Genomic DNA, 19,358 nt, shown 5'->3' on the forward strand with positions numbered 1-19,358 from the left:
AGTTGCCTCTATTTCATTTAGCATTCTTTCTGAGGCTTCCTCCTTTCCCTTCATTTGGGGATTGTTTCTTTGTCTTCTCATTGTTTGTGAGACTCTTCTTGTTAGCCTCTGTTTCTTAAATTGATCTGTTCTAGTTCCCTGGGTTTATGGTGTGAACTTCTGTCATAGAATACCTGTGAGATTCAGTGGTGACGTCTCCTTTAGGTATCCTGGTGTTCACAGCTTCCCCTTACTCTTTTTTGTGATCATTTGGAGGAGTAAGGCAGAATGGTTTAAGACAGCAAGACAGTATTCTATGATATTTACAGTAGAAGCCAGTAGAGAAGAGATAGGAGACCCTTTGTCTACGTATAGTGTTAACCATGATCCTCTACCCCACTAGCCACGTTTTAGAAAGAATGGAAAGAAGGTAAGACGCTTATTGGGGACAAAATAATTGTTAGTTGGATCTAGAAAGCAATGAGGCTGTGGGAGGTCAGATTCTGAGGTAGGGTGTGAATAAAGAATAGTAAATAGGAGTAGTGTGTAAAAGAATATAAATAACCACTACAATAATAGAGTTCAAGGAATCTCGAAGTGGGCTGAGATCTGGGAGGGGTGTTGTATAGTATTTACAATTGTATGAAATAGGTCTTATTTACAGTAATATTAAAGCAACAATCATGTGGAAGAATCTATGGGATCTAGATAATAAGAATAAGGAGTATAGAACCTTGAGTGGTGTACTAACGGAACATAAATGAAGGACAATAAATTAGCAACACACTATGAATGAGATAACAGGGGAAACCTATCAAATGATACAGTATCATCAGCCAAGCAAAGAATATTATACAGAAAGAAAAAGAATACCAAAATACTATTAAAATAAAAAATGTCAGAATAATGAGAAAAAGATAATACAAATTTGCAGTAACTTGCAGGTTCCAAAAAAAAAAAAAAAGGAAAAAAAGCAGAAGATGGAATGCAGGAGAGATAAATTTGGAATGGAAGGAATAACACTAGGATGAAAGGAAGAGAAACATAAGGAATTGAGAGATATAAAAATAATAAGAATTAAAAAATAAAAAGTTACTTAAAATACAAGATAAAATCAAACAATCAAACAACAACAGCAAAAAAAAAACAACAACAAAAACAAAACCAAAAAAAAACCCTTTTGCTGTCTTGTTGGTTTCTAACTGGCCAAACCAGGTTTTCTGGTCTTGCTAGCTGCAGCAGTCTGAGGGACAATTGGAATGCTTTTTACTCTTCCCAGTCAGAACTCAGTCAGTCTCTTGCATACTGTCCCCAGGGCTAGCCATGGGCGCTCTCCCCAGAGCCAGTCTGATGCCTGTCCTCAGGGCCCTGGGTGTGGGTCTGGATGCTCCCAAGCACACTCTCCAGAACTCACTGCCTTGGTCTCCCGGGCTCGGGGGTCCACAGAGCACCGAGTCTTTTCTGGGTTGACCGTGTAAGCTCCAGGGATCCTGAGGGTCGCGCCCTTCCCCCAATTTCACTGCTGTGAACTCCAGGAACCCTCGAAGTGTCCACGTCTTTTCCGGGTTGACCCTGTGAGATTCATGAATCCTGAAGGGGCTCATGCTTCCCCAAGTTCACTGCTGCAGGCTCCAAAATCCGGAGAATGCCTGTGCCTTTTCCTTGTTCAGGACTGTGGGGTCTGGGTCTTCCACAAAACCACACTCTCACCGGGTTGGGGGCGCAAGCACACAGCCAGGCCACCCTTGGTCTTGCAGGCTGGGGCACTCACTCTTCCCAGGGCTATGTGTGGGTGCTTGCAGCCCCTGTGTGACTGTCTCCCAGTCTCACTCCCCTCTCTGTGCCTTCAAGTAACAAGGCCTCCCGTGGTGTCACCCAATCCCTTTAGTCCAGGGAGGGAGTGGTGACTCCGCTCTCCCGGGTGCCCTGAAGCAGACCTGGGAGCACTGGGCCTGGGGGCTGCAACCTCCCTGGTCCCGGCACTGATCCCTGGACCCTTATTATTTTGAAGCAGTCTCATTACGGTCTGGTTTTTCAATGTCTGCTATAATTTTTGATGTCCTATTTTCATTAATGTTGCGATATTGTTGGCCCCTTGCTCTGTTCCTCCGCAGATCATCCAGTTTCTTTCCCGTGCATAAGGGAAGAGGAATACGCTCCCTCCTACCATGCTGCCATCTTCCCACTCCAAAATTGAGGTTTTTTAAAAGATAAACAATATTGATAAATTATTGGCTGAACTAACTAAAAAAAGAGAATGGACTCTAATAAAATAAAAAATGAAAGAAGAGACATTACAACTAATATGACAGATACAAAAAGAATGATAAGCAGCTATTCTAAACAGCTATATGGCAACAAATTGGATAATCAACAAGAAATGGATAAATTCCTAGAAACATACATCCTAGCAAGGCTAAACCATGATGAAATTTAAAAAACCATTGAGTTTTTGTTATTGAAACAAAAATGAATCAATAATGAAAATTCTCACCCAACCCCTCCCCCAAAAAAACAAAAAGCCCAGGGCCAGATAGATAGTTTTAATAGTGAATTCTTCCAAACATTTAAAAAAGAATTAGTGCAAATTCTTCTTAAACTTTTTTTAAAAATTGAAGAAAGAATTCACTTTCAAACTCACCTTGATACCAAAGCCAGACAAAGACAGTACAAGAAAACTATAGGCCAATATTCCTAATGGATATAGGTATAAATATTCTCACCAACATACTAGCAAACTAAGTTCAACAGTACTTTAAAAGAATTATATGAAGATATGTGCATTGCATGAGGGTTTGGAATCACCAATGCTGAAGATAATTTCCAGTTTTATAAGTTCATAAAGCCAGGCAAACTGTAAATTCTACTTCTTGAATATATTAGCTGAAGGATTTATAAATTGTTCTTTGTAGACAGAGTAAAATAGAGCTTACTCAACAAATGTTGGGGCATCAATGGGTAGAATAAAATGATACAGCCCTTTTAACAGAATAAAAAGACATTTTAACAGATTTTCACAGATGAGAACTAGCAATCCTAGAGTCCTGACTCACCTACATCACGTAGCTGGTTATTGCCAGAGCTGAAACTACAGCCTATTGTTCTTAGTTCTTATTCCAGGTCTCCTTCCACCCTCCCACTTTGAGTTTACATAGAAAGAAGAAACACATGAACAGTAAAGAAGAGATTATAGAGGCATGCACAAAACTAGTGGAGGTATGCTGCCTGAAAAAGGTGAACAGAAAGGAAGTAAGGGAAGATGGCAGACACAAATCACCCTAGTCACAGGGAATGGCTAGTACTAATTCTTCAAAACAACAACAAAACATTAACCATGGAAGGGGAGAAGACAGTTATATATACTTTCTTGATTGGGAACAAAAGAAAAATGTAAAAAGGATCTAGTTCATTCATTTATTTCTTCGATAAACATTTCTTAGCACCTACTATGTGGCATTTACAATGCTGAGTCCTAGAAGTATGCTGATTAACAAGAAAGGCAATGGCCTTGGCCCTACAAAAGTGTATATTCCAAGGAGACAGATCTTTAGCCTAGAAATAGCAAAATTGCAAGAACTATTTGAGAGAAAGTAGAGGTATACAGAGAAATAGTTGTTAAGGAGTGGTAAAAAAAAAGACTCAACAGAGTCTTGAAGAAAATGGTCATTCATCTGAGTCAAGGGGATGAGTTAGAATTATCCACAAAAATAAGGAGGAAAAGAATTTCAGATGAGGAAATCCTTCCTTGTTACCCTCTCCCTCGACTTCTTTGCAAACTCAACTAAGTGGCACATCCTCTTGCTTGGACTTCGTGACATCACCAGCAACGTTTTCTCTCTCTCCCTCTCTCTCTTTCTCTTTGGTTTGAATCCTAACCCAAGGATATTTTTATTGATTTTTTAAAGAAAGAGGAAGAGGGGGAGAGAGAGAAACACTGATGTTCCCCTACAGGGGATCAAGCCCACAACCTAGGCGTGTGCCCTGACTGGGATTCACACATGCAATTTTTTTGGCATATGGAATAATGCTCCAACTAACTGAGCCACCCAGCTAGGGCCAGCCACCCCTTTTCAAGCTTCTATGTGGGCTTAGACTCTATTCAATATTTCAGTGTGGGTAAGCCCCACAGTCCTCTCCTCTATCTACATTCTCATATTTGGTGATTTTATACATATCAGTAGCCTGAACACAAGACCTGATTTTACTATTAAGCTACAAACTGTTATGTCCAACCACATATTTAAAATGTCTGTTGTTTATTAGAAATTTCAAACACAAAGTGGCTTACCTGAGGTAGCACTCCACCTTTCTTCCATCTTTTCTGTTGAGTATACAAGCTCTCTTGGAAAACACCAATGTTAGCAAGAGGAGCCAAGGTTGGAAAGGAGAGAAAGAAAGAAGTATTTAAGCTAAGGCACAAAAAAAATGAGTATTTTGCTCTGTTTGGTAAAATATATTCCAAGCCAACAATAATCTTCTTTATTTTTATTTTAGTCATTAAGCAATAATGATCCCTATAAGGCATAGGTGATTTTTATCATTTTTTAATTTTTTAGATTGCATTGGTTTTTCTATTTTTTAATCAATTTTATTGATTATGCTATTACAGTTGTCCCAATTTTTCCCCCTTTGTGGCCCTCTATCCAGCACCTGCACTCCCTCAGGAAATCCTCACACCATTGTTCACATCCATGGGTCATATATATATAAGTTCTTTGGCTACTCTATTTCCTTACTGTACTTTACATCTCCATGGCTATTCTGTAACTAGAATACGACCTATCTGTATTCCTAATCCCTTTACCTCTTCACCCTTTCCCTCATACCCCATTCCAATCTGGCACCCATCAAAATGCTCTCTGTATCCATGATTCTGTGTCTGTTCTTGTTTGCTTAGTTTGTTTTTTAGATTAAATTGTTAATTGATATGTATTTTTGTCTTTTTATTGTTCATAATTTTCATGTTCTTCTTTTTCTTAAATAAGTCCCTTTAACATTTCATATAATGGTTTGGTGATGATAGACTGTTTTAGTGTTTTTCTTGTCTGCGAAGCTCTTTATCTGTCCTTCATTTATAAATGATATCTTTGCTAGGTAGAGCAATCTTGGCTGTAGCGTCTTGCTTTTCATAATGTTCAATATTTATTGCCAATCCCTGTTAATCTGCAGTTTCTTTTGAGGAATCAGCAGACAGTCTTATGGGAACTCACCTGTAGGTAACTAACTACTTTTCTCTTGCTGCTTTTAAGGTTCTCTCTTTATCTTTAACCTTTGGCATTTTAATTATGTGTATTGGAGGGGGCCTCCTTGCATCCATCTTGTTTGGGTCTCTCTGTGCTCCCTGGACTTGCATGTCTATTTCTTTTGCCAAATTAGGGAAGTTTTCTTTCATTATTTTTTCAAATAGATTTCTAATTTCTTCTTTCTCTTTTCCTTCTGTTACTGCTATGATATGAGTATTGGAATGCTTGAAGTTGTCCTAGAGGCTGCTTACAGTATCCTTGTTTTTTAAATTATTTTTTTCTGTTGTTGGTATGATTGGTTGTTTTTTACTTCCTTATGTTCCAAATCATTGATTTGATTTTCAGCTTCATCCACTCTACTGTTGTTTCCCTGTAAATTGTTCTTTATTTCAATTAGTAAATTCTTTATTTCAGACTGGATTCTTTTTATGCTGTTGAGATCCTCACCAAGTCCTTGAGCATCCTTATAACCAGTGTTTTGAACTCTGCATCTGATAGTTTGCTTATCTCCCTTTTGTTTAGGTCTTTTTCTGGAGTATTGATCTGTTCTTTCATTTGAGCCATGTTTCTTTCTCTCCTCATTTTGGCAGCCTTTTTGTGTTTGTTTATATGTATTAAATAGAATTATTATGACTCCCTGTCTTAGTAGCATGGCCTAATGTAGTAGGTGTCCTATAGGGTCCACTGGCACAGCCTCCCCTATCACCCACGCTGGGTACTTGAGTTGCACCATTCATGTGGGCTCAGTATACTCTCCTCTTGTAGTTGAAACTTGGTTGCTGTTGGCAAGTCAGTGGGAGGGATTTACCCAGGCCAATCACCTGCAACCACTGCATGTGACACTGGCCACCAACCTCCACCCTCTATGGAAGATCAGCTGTATAGAGACATGGAGGTGGTGCTCCAACAAGGTCTGTAGCTGTCCACTGGTTGTGCAGGCACTGGGATTTCAAGGGTGGTGAAGGCCAAGGTCAGTCACCACCTGTGTTTTTCCAGGGCCAACTTGCCTGGGCTACATGGCTCATCTCACACAACCACATCAAAATTACAACTAATTTATAGAACAACCATCACTCAGAACAGGCAGAAACTGAGTTGAGTGGAAGTCTGACAACTATGGAATTAAAGAAACCACATCCATCCAGACTGGTAGGAGGGGTGGAGATGTGGAACAGATTGGTCCTCTATCCATATGTATTGGATAAAAATTCAGGAGGGATACCTTGGGAGCAGGGAGTCCCAGCTCCACACCAGGCTCCCAACCCTGGGTTCCAGTGCCAGGAAGATAAGACTCCATAACATCTGGCTGCAAAAAACAGTGGGGACTGAGTCAGTGGAAGAAACTTCTGGAGTCCCAAGCAATTCCTCCTGGAGAACCTACACACAGACTTATTCAGACTCACTCCCTCTGAGCTCCAGCACCAGAGTAGCAGCTTGAAACACTCCATTGGCATGGGAAGAACTGAAGTGTCTGGCATCAAAATGAGAGATGGAGGACAGCTTTCTCTCAGACAGAAAGATGGACAGAGGCCATTGTCTTTTTTCTGAACTCTTGAGCCACAGAGCCACAGAGCCAGCAGGCAGATGTCATATCTGAGACTCCATCAACCTGGCTAACACTGTTTGCCTTGCCCTGAGATCCCCTGAGACTCCATCCCATCCAAACTATGGACCCACTCAAGTTGTTAACAGAGACTTTTCTATATGGATGGCTGGTCTTGTCTCATGCTTCACAACTTCCTAAATCCTCTCAAAGAAGCAACAACTGACTTCAGTGAGCACCTAGCCCCTGCACCTCTTACTAAGTGGCCCTAGGCGTGGCACTAGTGGCAGTCAGCCTAGATCATAGCTTGGCTTCTCCTGGGAATCTCCAAGCCCAGCACAACTGGCACAGGTGATTTTTATTTTTTATATATGTGTAGCCCCAATTTTTTGAAGAAAAAAACCATAACTATATCCATGCTCTATTAGATAATCTTTAAAAAGAAATATATATGTACCTGGATCATTGGGAGAAGAGTCAGTGATACCAGTGAAGGCTCCAGAAATAGGCACTACTTTTCAGAGACTGGAGTTGGTTTTGTGTGATTTTCCCACTCCATCTCTGTGGACATGTATCACCAATGAAATCATGCAGTAATCTGAATGAGTCATTTTATGAAAGCAAGAGACAACATGATTTGCTAACTTTTTAAAATTCCTAGATATATGGTCTTGCCTTTCAGCAAAAGAATCCATTTTTAACCTAACCATAACCTTTACTGACAGCTTTTTGTTGCAAATACAAAAACATAACAATGCAATGAGTAAATAGTTCAACTCTCAGACTGATTTATAATGACAGTTTTCTGATACAGAGGAAATGAAGTGAGCAGATTCTATGAAGTGAAAATTCCCAATTGTACTGTTTCCTCATATTAATTAAACAGGTGCTAGGTAGTTTTCAGAGTAGTACCTCTGAGACCTCTGTTGTGCAGAATTACTTACATTTGTTAAATGCTATGCTCTTCTCAATGAAAGCACTGATACAAATCCTGATTGCATCTATGAGGTACAAAGTACAACTCTGCTTGGACTCCCTTGAGGAGTCACTGGCTAATCCTGAGGCACCTCTTCTACTTCACCAAATTCTTGTTTGTTACGAAAAAGTCTGTTTAGCAGCATTTCTAATATTTATCAAATATGCTGCTGACAAAATTACTTCCCATTTCACCATTACCTCCCCTATTCCATCATCCCCCACTCAAAAGATATTTTCACTGGGTCTCATGTGCATAAAAGAAATAGTCCTTATTTTTACCCTAGTTTTTAAGGTCTCCCAGAAACTGGACAATCTCATCCATTCCAATGGCTAAAACTAATCTATGGGACTTCAAAACCCACAGCTTTTGACAAATTTCACTTCTAAGCTCCAGAATCTAAGGAAATACTCAATTTATTTTCTCAGTTATCTTTCAGATGCCTCAAACTATACATGTTTAAAATAGAACTTGTCATCTTCAATAAAACCATTCTACTTACACTGTCTGCTTCTTTGAATGGGCATTCAGTATTTCTAACCAGATGCCAAATGATTATGCTAGAGAATTTCTTTTTTCCTTGCCCTTCATAGTGTGTATCGCTAAGTTCTTTAAATTTTTCTACCTAAATATGTCTAGAATCCTGCCTGCCTCTCCATTACCAACTCTGCTGCCCTACTTCAGCCTCTCCTCATATCTCATCTGAATAATTTTTAATATCTTCACTAACAGTTGCTTTTCTTTTAGCCCATGTCCCTCTTTCCCCATCAGACAGTCATACTGTCATGGGAGCCTGTGTGCTGTTGTCATGGGTTTGCCTTTCTAATTCATAAATGATCTGATAAGTCAGATCATTACTGTTTTCAAAGTTCTTTAATGGCTCCTCATCCCTATAGAATATAGAATAGAATATAATCCAAACTACTATGCATGGTTTCCAAAACCCTTTTTAATCTGGATTCCTGTCTCTTACCACACTAGTCTTAGCCTCTCTTCTATATGTCCCTGAACACTTTATTTTCCAGTTCTCAGAAATTCCTTTACTTACCTTCAGGCCAGTGCATACCTGGATTGTTTTTTACATAGAATCCTGACCCTTTCTTGTGCTATCCATCAAATTCTCACTTAAAATTCAAGTCCAAACTCAAATAAACTCTGTTGTATAAACTTTCCTTGACTTATAAGTTCTTAGAATCTTTTCCTCTATACATTGAAAGTATTTAAAATATAACAATTGTCCTTTGGTAATAATATTTTTTGTATGTCTTTTTTTCTCCTAGGCTATGCATTCTTTGAAGTTAGGATCTTTGTCTATGTAAATTTGCATGTTCATTGCTTAGGATAGTGCCTGACACAGAGTGGTATGCAGTATTTTTAAGAAACTCACTTGAATGAGTAAACATATATATAAAAATATTAGTAAGATTGACTTGAATAAGTAAGGAATAATTTTTACTTCAACACTTTTCCTACACTATCACCTGTTACCCCAATAGTCTGGGTTGCCTCTGAAATTTGATGTCTGAATTCTGCCTCTCAGTTAAGTTCCTTAAAGATAGTTTTATGAGATTTCCTGTAGAAAGGGGCCGGGAGGGGTCAAGTGGAAGAACAGATGGAAATACAAATATGGGCTTTATCTTGATCATCTCCAAAGTCCCTTTTACTTCTGTCACATGTGTGCCTCTGCCAAGGGCTGAGGCAAATGTGTGTTATTACTGATGAGTTATTTCAGGTCCTTTATCAGCCACACCAGTTGACTGGATTTCATAAACACTAAGAGGCGAGTAAGAACTGAGTGAGGAAAATGACATTAAGCAAATCTGCATCCTCCTGTGAAGGTAAGAACCAACCCAGGGTTTGCAATGCATCAGCTTACAAAATGGAAATGCTCCTTTTTTTTCCTGTCCTTATACTGGAGACTTGCTCACTGCAGGGCCTAATTTAGCACTGGGAAACAGGGCAATGCCAAAGGCCTGGAAATAAGGAATGTGTTCAGCGTACTAAGACTTATAGACTCAAATGAATAAGACCAAACATGAAAATATAACATGAAATAAAATCAAAGAGAAAGTGACCCATACCCTTTGTTCCACCAGGTTGAGGTCCATGCAAAATACTTTACCTTTTTGTTAATTTATTTAACTTCCTAAAATTTTTTGTAAGATGTCACATGTAGAATCATAATCTGTTAGACAAGATCTTAGACACTCCCTTTATCTCTTTCATTTGTTTAATAATGAAGTTCCACTCATGACTTCATTTGGTGGGGATAAAATAATGCTGTTTAAAAGCTTAAAATCTACTCCAACCCCAGCCTACTCCAATTTCTGTCATTTATAGATGAGGGATCTCAGGCTCAGAAAGGAAGTGATTGATCAAGTTACTTGCAGATGACCAGGAGCTGCTCAGGTCTCCTGATGTCCATTAAAATGGAGGCAGTATGCCTGGGCATGAGTTTTACAGCCCAGTTACCTGAATTCCAACCTTGCCACTGTCACCTGACTTTGGGCAATTTATTTACCTTTTATGAGCAACAGTCTATCTGAAAATGGGGCTCATCTTCACACATATAGAATAGTTTTGAGAAGTGAATGAGCTAATATATAAAAAGTGTCTGGTATATAGCAACATTCAAATATATAACCTATTGCTACTTTAACATTACTATATTCTTTCTCGGTTTTACCAAACTCAGAAACTTTAGGGTTAGACAATGTGTTAGTTCCCTGTTGTTTCTATAAGAGATTACCACAGATTTAGTGGCTTAAAACAACACAAATATTCTCCACCTCAAGGAACCACCTTTATTCTTCAAGTTCTCTGGGTTAGAAGTCCAAAATAGGAATCACTGGTCAGCAAGGAATCAATGTGTCAGCAGGTGCCAATGTCCTTCTAGAGGTTTTAGGGGAGAATCTTTTCTCTTGACTTTTACAGCTTATGGAGGCTGCCTGTATTCCTTGGCATGTGGTCCATCCCTCCATCTACAAAGCCAGCTAGGTAGCATTATACCTTGATGCTAAAGAAAGTCAGATCTCTCTGACCTCCCCCCTCACCTCTTTCACTTATGAGGACCCTTGCGAATGCATTGGGTTCACTCAGGATAATCATCCTATGGCAAGATCCTTAAGTTAACCACAACTACAGAGGTCCCTTTGCCATATAAGGTGATATATTCTGGGGATATGAACATGAAATTCTTTGTATCATAAACAAGTAATAAAAACATGCAAAACAGCTTTGATAAGAGAAGGATTGGTGTGCACTGCACGTGCCTTATCTAAAAGCAATCACACTTTAAAAAAGTACTAGACTACCCAGATAATACTTCCTGTACCTGACTGAGCATTAGGCCTCTGGTTTGGGATCACTGCCCTACAACACTCTATTGTTCACTTAGACCTGGTCTACATGATGTAAAGCAAAGAGGAATGTGGAGATTGTTTGAGTCTGTGCTGTGTAGGAACCTTTAATAATTCAAGATATTTTTTCTCATAATGAGGCAAAATAATAAATTCCCATTCAAATTTATGTAGTCTGCTTCCTACATGCTTTAAATACATGGCTGTGGGAATGACCCAGTTTTTAACTCCCTCTGTTGATTATTTCAAGTCAAACTCTTTAACAGCCAATAACAACAGAAGTCATACTAACAGGTGCTTCATCCTACACCCCTATTTTACATCCATTTTTTATCCTTCACACCTGGAGATCCTACAGGGATAGCATCTGTTACCACTGTCTCCCTTGAAATCAAGGCCCACAGTTGTTAATCTGCAAATGCTGATGAAACCCAAACTGCCTTTGTCTCTATTGCCTCGTGGCTTTGCCACTGTATATCAAACTACATTTTATAGATTGAAGCTAAAAGAAATAAACAAATAGTCAATGCAAACAAGACATCTTCCTTGGCACCAGTGGAGAAGTAAAATATAAAACCTATCTACCTGCCTCCTTTATTTAGACTTATCATTGTCATTGCTCACATGGCAAGTGATTTTTTTAAATGTCCACCAGAGGATCCTTCTCCTGAGCCCACGCCTCAGCTGCTAAGATGTATTTTATCTTCATAAGCAGGAGTGAATTTGAGGCATGCAAGGCAATGGTGTCCTTGAAGCACTGACATTGAAGGAAGGATGAATAAGAAATGACAAGTAGGGAGAATGGAGATAGAAACTATAAGATGAAGTTATCTCCCGTCTGTATGTAGGATGGAGTAGGTCCATAGGGAAACTACTAGAGAGTGATTGTCAAAAGTCTTAGAACAAGGAAGGGAGAGTTTGTCTTTGTCCATTTCTGGTTGCTAACTAGGTGAAAGTGTACTCAAGTTAAAAGAATCTAAAACCTATGGAACCATTATTTTATGGGCTCTATATGTCATGATTTATCCAATAGATGGGAAGAAACAATTATTGTCATATGCTGTAGTTTTAGAAAGGAAGCATATTCGTAAGCATTGACTCTCACCTCATGGAATCATTTCTTTTGTTACTAAAGCTACATCAAAGTAGCTACTAAGACCAAGAAGAGAAGATGCTGGTGTAAATGAAGGTTAGACAGATGTTTTTTTTAACTCATACACAGTATATATAACTCCTATTGCTGTTGGAACAAATTACAGCAAACCTAGTGGCTCAAATCAATACAAATTATACAGTTCTGGAGGTCAGCTGTATGAAATGAGTCTTCTTGAGGCTCAATTCAAAGCATTGGTAGGGCTGTATTCATTCCAGAGACTCAAGGGGAGAGTCTGTTTCCTTCTCCAGTGCCAAGGACCTGCATTCCTTGACTTGTGACCCCTTCTCTATCGTCAAAGCGCATCACTCCAACCTCAGCTTCTGTTGTCACATCTCCTTTTCCTAACTTAGATCCTCTTGCTTCCTCTCTAAGGACCCTTGTAATGATTTTGGGCCCACCCAGATAATTCAGGAGAGGCTCCCCATCTCAGGATGCTGAATTTAATCACAGCTGCAAAATCCCTTTTGCCAGGTAAGATGACATGTTCACAGGTTCTGAGGACTAGGATGTGAATATCTTTGGGGGACCATTAATCTGTCTTAAACAGACCGGTTTGCCAATGCAGACTTTATTCCAGAAGCTACAATCCTACTTGTCCACAGAAGACAAGCAGGTAGTATAAATGAATAAAACAGGAAAGAGAGATGAATTGAAGAGTGATTAGCATTCTAAAGCATTAAAAAATTTTAAAACCACATGTAATTACTATTTGGGTGAAAAAAATATGTCTTGGATTCATGTCTGACTACTTGCAACCTTTGTTTTAAAGCAAATATTTGCTCTATTCTGGAAGATCCTCTTTTGCCATAATGAAGAGAGATACCATATTTTTTGGACCATAAGATACACCTAGGTTTTCAAAGAGAAAAATAGGAAAAAAAATTTTAAAGCAAAAAATGTGGTAAAATATTTAATAACATAAATAACATAATATTTCACCAATGTAAATGTAAACAGAACTCAACAGCAGCATTAACAACCATTATTCCTCCCAAATTTGGAGGGGAAAGGGTGCATCTTATAGTCTGAAAAATACAATACTTTCTGTTTAAATGACCACACATACTGTAGCCAATTTAACACTGAAGCAACATATACAAGGATAAAATACAACATTACGCTACAAGGAAGGTTTGGATGCCTGTATTAGCTGAGAGACCCACGAAGAACTAACTGGAAGAAATGTGCCTGGAAGAAAGCTGACCATGGCAAAAAAAAAATATGGAATAAATAAAAAGATGGTGACCCTGTTCCCAGCAGGTTAGAAAGTGTTCTCAGCTTGAAAGCACAGGAAAGCCGGCTCAGTAGTCTGCAAGGACTGATGGCCCATACACTTGTGAAAGACACAGCTGTCACATTCTAGTGCAAGTTGCAGGACACAGGCAAAAAGAGTAGCAATGCCATGTTTCTGCTGGATTTCATCTGAGAGGGTTCTGTCAATTCCGGAGATTTAGTTTGTATTGTAAGTGGGATCGTTGTAACTTAATGAAAATGTGTTGACTATTTGGCCACAGTAAAAACTGAGTTCACAACATTTGTGGGACTTCAGGTTAGCAGACACTCAGGCCTGCATCATAGATTCAGATCAATAATCATCGAGAGACATCCCCAGGCATCCAGTGTCCGTGCTCACATAGGCAGTGGGAGAAACAAAGCAATGTACTGTTGGCGCAGAGGGAAGGCCACTGTGGCCGCTCATGCTTTAGAGGAGCAGTGGAATTTGGTTAAAATTCATATGGGAAGGGGCACATATCTTTTTATTGAAAACCAAAGTAAACAAACAAGTACATGGACTTTTGGTTACTAAAGGGAAGACTCTATGCTTCTCTAGAAGGGAGAAGTTGCGACAAAGAAAGAAAAATTTATTTGCACATAAAACATAATAGAATTGTAAGTATGAGAGAGATGGGGTGGGGAGAAACAAGGACAAATTGATTTGTACTCAGTAGGGGTGAAATTATAAATTAGCTTTTTCCGTTGTTCTGTGCCACTGCCTTCCAACAACTTTTGTCAATCACTGTCTTGCCTCTAGGTGAAACCTCAAAAATGTAAAATAGCTTTTCCTGTCACTCTCACATATGAGTCAATAGTTTCTTTTAATATAAAATGCCCATTTTAGTCCAGTCTAACATCAAAGCTTTATTCTCTGGTAGAAGTCCAACCTTCTTCCCTATCATTGTGCATCTTGGGTTGACTTCGGCTTCAAAGCTACAGCAAGGCAGGGGAGTTTGATCGACTTACGCACTTTGTGCTTTTCCTCCTTGACGACCCACTAGGCTGTTTCTGGTTTTCCTGGGGCTTGAGAGGAGGGTAAGAGAGAGAAATGAGGCAGGAAACATTTTACTTGACTGGTATGGTTGCTCCTGCCATTGGTGGCCACCAAGAGAGTCTCCTTTCCTCCCTTCTCTCTCTCTCTATCTCTCCCCCCATATATGTGTGTGCGCACATATATATACATATATATACATGCATGCATGCAAGGCAATGGTATCCTTGTGGGAAGGATATATATATTTCCTTCCCCCTTTGAAAAGTAAGTATATACATGTGAAGACATAGCTGCTGGTGGTTGTGGTGGTGGCATTCCAGATGTCAACCAAGAACTTCTGAGTCAGTGACAAAGACTGGATTTAACCTGACAAAAAATGTGGAAATGTGAACTTTGCAGAAGAACCAGCTATAATAGATATGGTTGGGAGAAAATAACTGAGGCTAAGATGATGAAGGCAGGGGGAACTGAAATAGGTAAAACACTTGCAGACAAGAGCCGAGGCCTATTCAGTGCTAATGACTGGCAGAGTAAAACTTGCAGTAATGTGAATTGGGCCAGATCAGAGTGTAACATGTGTAATACTCTGAAGTACGCCAAGTTAGAAAAAAGAACAGGATACGGTGGCAGTTTTAATGGAAGAGAAAATGTTGACTATACAGAAAAAGAAGAATCTGGTGGTGAATATGATGAGTTTGGATGTAAAAAGAAAAAATAGAGAGGAAAGGCAGATGGCCAAGCATATATTTTAAAGGAAGTTGGAGATAAAGAATCTGAGGGAGAAGAAGAGGATGAGGATGAAGATCTTTCTAAACATAAGTTAGATGAGGATAAAGATGATGCTGACCTCTCAAAATATAATCTTGATGCCAGTGAAGAAGATAGCGATAAAAAGGAATCTAACAGACAAACTTGCTCAAAGTCTCAATCTTCACATTCACAATCTTTATGCTCATCCTCCCCATCAAGTCCAGGGTCTAGGTCCAGGTCCCATTCAAGAAGTTCTTCCAGTTCCCAGTCAAGGTCTTGTTCCAGTTCCAGAGAACGTTTGAGATTTCATTGGTCAAAAACAAGATGCAGCTCCAGGTCCCACAGAAGCTCTTCTTCCTCACGAAAAAGATCTTATTCAAGTTCAGCACCTTCTCCTGAGAGGGACAGAAAGAGAAGTTGTTCTAGATCTTCATCTGGTGATTACAAAAAGATAAACAAGATCACAGTCACCCGAAAGGCACCACAGGTCACCTTCTGGATCATCCCATTCTGTTGCCCGTTCAAGTTCAAAAAAGAAAAACTATATTAAAATTTACATCTTAAGAAAATTCAGTACAGTGCAGGAAGCATATTTTTTAAGAAGTTGGTGTCTTACTTGGTCAGAAGTGCTAGTAGAGGTGCATGCCTTTCACTGCTTTTCAGAACAATACAGCTGTGCTTATTTGTGAAATTAAAAGGAAATAGTACTTTAAGCCATACTGTCCCCAAATAGATACTCTACTTATCATTCTTTATTTACAACCATTTATTTGAAGCCACCTCACCTATAACAAAGTACTTTGGTTTCTTTTTTATTTACTTTGTTCCCTAATTTGAACTATTTTTCTCATTTCCAAATATGAACTGTTTATTGACTTAAGATTAACTTAGGCTTGCCTGAACTTTGGGCATGGAGGCAAAACTGGTGAAGTAGTCGGAGACAGTCTCTTTATCTTAATCTGAGAGAAGGAGTCACCTGTTCATGATAACCTATGTCACAGTGATTCTTACCAGAGAAAGTTAAAGTAGTTATAAAACAGCCAACTAGAAATTTCATTTTGAAATTCCCCAAGGTCTTAGAAGGCCTTAGAATCATTGTCTTTTTTTAATTCAGTTTTACTTTTTGTAACACATTTAATGCAGAAAAGCCTTATGAATTTGTAGAAGGAGAAAGGTATTACTCATTTCTCATTTTCTGACATAATTTTGAGTAAGAATATATAATAGTTCATTTTTTCTGATATGGTTGTCTGATGAGAAAAACATCTTATTTCAAATGTTTATCTTAATATTTTTAAGAAGCTTTGTGTGATATCCTTTAAAAATCCAGTTTTCACATATGATAAGGTAGACAAAGCTAAATTATAGTTAATGAACAACAAATTGAAGAAAACTTTTAAAGTATATTTTTCTTTGGATGAAAGGCCAACAGAGACATTGTTAATTTAAGCAAACATTTGTCATGAGATGTTTAAACATACTGCATAAATTTTTTTCTGAGTAATGAGTGATTATTTCTGCATAACATAAACAGAAATAATTGTTCACATGAAATTATTTATGGCTTAAAATACTCTCAGAGTTGCCTTATTTCTCAAAATTAAAATCTGATCACTTGAGCTTTATGCATCTTCTGGTTTGAAAATAAAAGGGCTTCTCTTACCAGCATCTTCAGTGACAATGCTAGGTAAGTATATTAAGGAAAACCAACGATTGTGCTTGGGGACTTTTTATCATGGAGATTAAGACTTATTATTCTTGTTCTTTTTTTTAAACATGTCTTCTGCAACTAAAAATTAAAACATTATAAGCTATTTTGTAAACAGACCGAACAACATTGTATTTGTTTTATTTTAAAAGGAGTGTTTTTCTCTCATCTGATCTGACGATGAAAGCAAAATATCTTACATAGAAATATTTTGATAATATTTTTACAATGAACTTGTTCCATGTTTTTTTACATCTTTCCTTTGCTACATTTACTGTAGTTTGCACAAAAACTTTTCTCTCTTGTAATTGTGCCTCAGACTTCTTGAAAGTCCACCTTCTAAATTGCCCAGATGATCTTCTAGATTCTACATGTTACTGTTGGTTTATTCTTGTGCTTTCCATATTAAAACTTTGGCTGTACTGAGCAAATGCAAGGTTATAAATTTAGTGAATAGTAGTTTGCAGACAGTTCAGATAATTATGATTTCATTTGGTTTAACTGAGCTATACTAGTCCATTTCATAAGGAAATGATGCTGTAGACAAATGTAAATAAAGCTTGTGGGTCATGCAAAAAAGAAATAAATAAAATATATACATATATTTCTTCCCCCTTTTTAATCTCTCTCTCTCTCTCTCCTACAAAATCTCTCTCTCTCTCTCTCTCTCTCTCTCTCTCTCTCTCTCTCTCACTGAGCACTTATGTGGAGTCTTCAGAAACCCCCAATTCTGGGCATTCTCACTTGCTGCTCCCTTGTCAAGGAAGACATTGCTTCTGCCACCTGAAGCTGGTCACTTGTGACTCGCCCCTCAGCCCTAGCAACCAGTGGTCCACCCCACAGTACTCCTCCTCATGAGGTCACCATGCCCTCCAAGAGGTCCTTTAGGGCAGAATCTTTCAAGATGACCCAAATTCAACTCCTACATCAATGCACATGTGTTCCATCTCTGGAAGAGTGGATCATTTTGAATGCAGCTGGGTGTCTGTTCTCCTGCCACTTTTTAGGTATACCTTATCAGCAGGTACCTAAATATCAGCAGGTTCCTAAATATCAGCAGGTACAAGTCAAGCTCTCCATGTGGTTTCTTAAAGCATTCCTCATTGAGGTCAGAGTTAAAGACTGTCCTGCAGTTACTCACTTTCTTAGCATGCAGCCTTGGCATGGTCTGTAGCTACTGTACTAGACCTTTGGAATTCCTTCTATAACTCCTGGATAGAGGGGAAGTCCACTGTTAATATCCTTCTCTCTCTCTCTCTCTCTCTCTCTCTCTCTCTCTCCATATATATATGTAAATAAAGAATTAGAGTCTGGCTGGGTGAGAAATACGGAATTAGAGTCCTCAAAATCAAGGAAGACAGGTAAAGGCAGGGCAATAGTTCCCTGCAATAAAACAACAGATGTGCTGAGAAAAGAGGAATCAATAACAGGGAGGAAACATGAAATTTTTCAACAGTGATGACTGGTAATATTTGATTTTTAGTTGTTTCTGCATGTAGGCAGAAATACACTCCACTATCTTCTAATCTTCAGGACAATTTTGTCACTGTAATGGCACTGAATTTGTGCAGCACTTCTTTGGATAACAAAGGAGAGGGGTTTTCATTTCCACTTAGAAGAGAAGGAAGACAGCTGGAGCAGGCAGCATCCATCAGTAATGACTGACCCAAAGCCAGAAGTAATAGGCAACTTAATGCCAGAGTTAGCCCCTCTTCTTGGGAACCTGCAGAAATGTTGAGAGTCTTGCACTTCAACTGGTTATTTAAGTTAGAAGCTTGAATTATTTCATGTGAATGTCAAACAAGATGGACCATTCAGAAGACTGGAGAGCTTGGTGGTATTCAGGATAATGACTAATCTGGTATTTCATGTTTTTAAACTTTATAATGTAAATTTGAGCTTAGAGTGTTTGCTCAAACTGCAAAATCTCCTGCAATTATTAAATAATAAAAATATGGCAACACAGAAATACTCCAAGGATTTAAATACCTAGAATAATCCAAACTTGAACTATGCATTTACTAGCACAAATCTTGCTTATTTCATTGGCAATGGGAAAGTTTTGAGGATTAGACTGGTGAAGTGGCCCTCCAAACTCTTTTGAGCTTCTACAATTTTAGTGTTTTATTTACAATTTCTTACTTCCACTGTCTCCAAGTTCCTTTGTTTAGGTCACATATCTCCAGCCTCACTTTGACGATGAGAAAGGAATAATGATCAGACACAAGCAGAGGGCAGGAAAACAAAACTGGTTTTCTTAGGACCCCAGAAGTCTCCTGCAGAGCCTTACTATGAGCCAGATAGCAGTGTACAGAGCCAAGTTCAGTCCTTGTCACGATGCCCATGTTGCTACATAAGGGCCAGCTGTGCTGGCC

At 38.7% G+C, this 19,358-nt stretch overlaps 1 pseudogene; it reads left to right on the forward strand.

The window, feature by feature from the left end:
* The first annotated feature begins 14,845 nt into the window (after nt 1-14,845).
* Nucleotides 14,846-15,825, forward strand: LOC123829015 (annotated as a pseudogene).
* The last annotated feature ends 3,533 nt before the right edge of the window (nt 15,826-19,358 follow it).

Source organism: Phyllostomus hastatus, unplaced genomic scaffold (assembly GCF_019186645.2).
Source record: "Phyllostomus hastatus isolate PE091 unplaced genomic scaffold, TTU_PhHast_1.1 phas_scaffold_1066, whole genome shotgun sequence".
NCBI lineage: Eukaryota > Metazoa > Chordata > Mammalia > Chiroptera > Phyllostomidae > Phyllostomus > Phyllostomus hastatus.